Below are 4,471 nucleotides of genomic sequence, written 5' to 3' on the forward strand. Positions count from 1 at the left end.
AATTGCTGCCCCCTATTTGGGCCCTAGGACGAGGACAGGGATACTGTGAGAGTACCTCATACTTTATTACTGGCACTGGAAAATTTGGTTGGAAGCGCAGGATCAGCAGCAGGGTTCACTGGGTACCAAGTTGCCAAAGTACCGCGCCCTGTGGTTCGCTTCCTAGAAACCATTAGGAGCAAGGCTGGTCACCATATACGTGGCCAAGTGGAAGGACTTCCGAATGCGAGAATCTTCGGCAACATGGAGTCAAGTGGCCGTTCCACAAGTGGTGAACCCTGTTGATTGTCCTGGATTCCTGTTCAGGAGAATAAATGTCAGACCTAGCTGAGTCCTGACTAACTGTGAGTGGCCCTATTTTCAGCTAAAGAAATCACAGGCAAGGCCTTTGAAAATGCAGGAGGCAACAGCATGGAGCAAGACTGCCATCGGTCCAACTAGACATCACGTAACACTGGTTATGTCAGTCCTTCTCCGGCCTTCATCCCCCCACCACCCCGGAAATGGAAGGCAAGGAAAACTCACATCTCTTCCATGTCTTCAACTTGATCAATCACTAAATGATACACATGAGGGCACCCGAAGTGTCCAGCTCTGGATTTTGCCTCAGGTCATGATCTTGGGGTCATGATCTCAAGCCCCCACATGGGCTCTGTGCTGGGTGCAGAGCCTGCTTGGGCTTCTCTCTCCTTCTCTGTCTCTGCCCCTCCTCTGCTCACATGCACTCTCACTCTCTCTCAAAAAAAAAAAAAAAAAAAAAGCGATAAATATAACTAAGAACACATGCAGGAAAGAGAGAGAGAAAAATGGATGATTCAAATTAATAATTTTACCCATCTTTTAATTGGTTATAAATGTGAATTCCCTATTGTATAACGAGTTTATCATTGGAATTATGAGCATCAAACTCCTGTTTTCATTTTTTTTTTTTCTTAAAGTAGATTCACATACACTAGTGCTGGGGATTTAGTAAAGACCACACACAACCCAAGTTTGTTTTTTTGTTTGTTTTGTTTTGTTTTGTTTTGTTTTTTTGCCCCCTGCTGAAATTTGCTTCATCCCTGATTGTGTCCTCAGCCTGTACCGTTTGTCTCGGTGACAGTAAAAGAAACTGGGGATTAGCTATTAACCAGTAAATATTGCAGATCCCCAAGGTTCTTGGCAGTGCCACCTGGAAGTGCAAATAATCACAAACAACATACTCCCTAGAGTAGGGGATCATGTCCTTGGTCAATGAGGTGAGGCTAGGACAAAGGGTAATGAGCACAGCACCCAGCCTCTTTCTCATTTTATTTCCCTGCGGTTCTAAATATGAAGCTGGCCTAAGGACGTAAGACATGTTTTGCATATCAGCTTATGGTTAAACTTATTTAATTATGTGTTATATACAAATGAATGGCATACAAATTTTAACACAGCCCATAAGGTTTAATGTTTAAATTGTACCTGTCTCATTCATTCATTCATTCATTCATCCATTAATTTTTTAAAAATACTTGCTGGGTACCTTCTTTGTGTCAAGCTTGGTTACAGTCATCAAGGATGCATATACAAATATGGTTTCTGATCTCAAGGAGCTCATACCATGGAAGGGGGCATGTAAACAATACAGATCCATTCTGTATTGTTTTATTTTGTTTTGTTTTGTTTTATTTTGTTTTTAACAAATATTATGTTCCTAATGAGTCAGAGGCAGTCAGTGTATGGCTACTGAGGATCTGAAGCTGTAAAAAGAACAGAGCCACACGGAGCTTATGAATTCCTACATTATTTTGGAATTCCCCTATGTGTGGCACATGGGTAGAAGGAGTCCATGCTGGCTTTGTTAGCACCTTTACCTGGTCAAATTCATTGTGATCCTCTAACTGCAGCACTATTCCTCATTCCTGTACAGGGCAGGCTCTTTCCCCCTATTTAGATCCCAGTGCAGATCTTGTCCCCTCAGAGGTAAGATTCCCGGTCTTGCAATACAAAGCACACTTTGCCTCTTCCTTATTTTTTCCTATCCTTTGTTTTATAAGTTTCAAAAGCACTTGATATAAAAACTATCCCGTGTCCATTTAAAGAGCAGATGTAAGTGACTGACCCCTAAAATACCAATATAGGAAGCAGCGACTAGTATACAGCAGGTGCCCTGTACATACGCGTTGATTGAGTGAATGGTTGAACCAATGCATGGTTCTTGGAAGCCACAGGAAGGACACTCTTGTCCTTCTTATGAAGAGACCAGGGCTCAAGCAAAAGCCATAATGGTGTGAAAAGGCAGTTCCCCCAGAAACTGGGTGGAGGCTTGAGGTTCCTGGCAAACGTTTAGGGAGGAGGCCTGTGCCCTGGGAGCTGCGCGGAGGGAGTGTGGGCACGGCTGGCGGGGGGGGGGGGCGCAGAAGTCATGAGAAGGAGAGTACGAGGACCCAGGACCCTGTCCCCCTGGCCTGGGCTCCTCTCCTGCAGGGGGTGCAGGACCTGGCCAGCACTGACCTCTCCCAGTCACGGTGGTTGGCTTTTCTGGTACAGAAACTGTACTTGATTGATCCTTGCAAACCCTCTACCTACGTGTAAATGTAGGTATGTACGAATCTACCTACGTATGAATGTTCCATAGCAGGTGTGCAATGAGCGTTTGCTGATGGGTTTTGCTTTTTTTTTTTTTTTTTGTAATCACATGCTGGGTGATCTAGATGCAGGTGCCTGAATTTATTTATTTGGAAAATAGGGACAATCTCCATACCGAGCCCGAGCCCAAGCCCATGGGGTAGTTGGGAAGATTAAGCTTCAGAGAGGTTTAGGAACAGGAGCCAAGGACAAAGGTAGTTGGTGAGGCTAGTGTTCTAGTCCGTGTCTGTCTGAATTCACAGCCCGGGCATCTGACACTTCGCCTTAGTTATGTACGTTACATTTATACAAGGCACACACTTTTTTTTTTTTTTTAAGATTTTATTTATTCATGAGAGACACAGAGAGAGAGGCAGAGACACAAGCAGGATCCATGCAGGGAGCCCGATGTGGGACTCGATCCTGGAACTCCAGGATCACGTCCTGGGCCCAAGGCAGGCACCAAACCGCTGAGCCACCCAGGGATCCCCCCCACAACACACACACACACATTTTTAATATTCTTTTAAAAATTTAAATAGGGGCACCTGGGTAGCTCCGTGGTTGAGTGTCTGCCTTTGGCCCAGGGAGTGACCCCGGGGTCCCAGGATCGAGTCCCACCTCAGGCTCGCCACAGGGCGCCTGCTTCTCCCTCTGCCTGTGTCCCTGCCTGTCTCTCCATGTCTCACATGAATAAATAAATAAAATCTCAAGGAAAACCCCAAACATTTAAATAGATCCTCACCGTATACTCTGAGACTCAATTTACCTACCTCTCAGTAATGTCAACAGCTGTCGTTCTCATACCTATAAAGTTCAATGACACGTCCAGGGTCAAGTGAACGTGGTAGACAAGGCAACTCAAGAAAGAGATGAATACATTTGAATCCATCCAATCCCTCCATCTCACCCCTCCCGAACCTGGGAAATGCCTTCCTCCCGTCTTTCATGCTGCAAATGCAGCCATTCCCTTCCTTGCAAATCCCCAGCCATTGGTACTCTCGTGCTTAAGCATGCAAGGCCAGGCCTCATCGTTCACAATATCACCTCCCCAGATATTTCTTCCAAATACTGCAACCCAGCTGCCTCCACTTGCTCTCCACGCTAGTTAAGGCTTCCACTGTCTTTTGAAGTGCCCGGCAGGTAATCACAGATGGAGAGAGACTGAAATTATTTTTTAAACTCATACACCTGTATTAAGTTATCTAAAACCTTCAGTCTCAGAGGGGGAGAGAAATATATTTAAGCATTTATAATTCGGCGTGCAACTCTTATTACACAGCCCAAGCTATTTTATATTTTGAATTTCCTGCATTTGTTCCAAGTATGAATTTCTACCTTGTTCTGTCCAATAATTGACTAAGAACGATCAGTTAATTAACAATGGCAAACAATTACTATGAGACAGATTAAATGAATTTTTTGAGAAAATCCCCGATACTAATATTATGTTTGTAATAAACACATAACCAAGCCTATATCCTATGACATTATTTTGGCTTAATGAAACAATATCTCTCATGACTCTAAATTCTATAATATCCAAATTAATGTGTAAACTCCTTTATTTTGTAGTCAAACTCTAAAACTCGTATTTAAATTTTATGAATATTTAGAAAATGAGTATTGCTGCAACATAGTCTGTGTACACATTTGTGTATCCCCAAGGCAAGGTCTATAAAATGCCTCATATTTGTTTGCATGTGATATTTGTCTGTGTGTATACATGTTTGATATTCGCGTTCTTGTGGGGCTGACAATGAATAAATAATACATAACGTAAATAAGCACGCACATAATATTTCAGATTTTGAAAATGAATAAAAAATAATGACTGGAAAGTTGCTATGAACCTACAATGATATAAAAGGGAATTTGC

This window comes from Canis lupus, chromosome 5, assembly GCF_003254725.2.
Source record: "Canis lupus dingo isolate Sandy chromosome 5, ASM325472v2, whole genome shotgun sequence".
Taxonomy (NCBI): domain Eukaryota; kingdom Metazoa; phylum Chordata; class Mammalia; order Carnivora; family Canidae; genus Canis; species Canis lupus.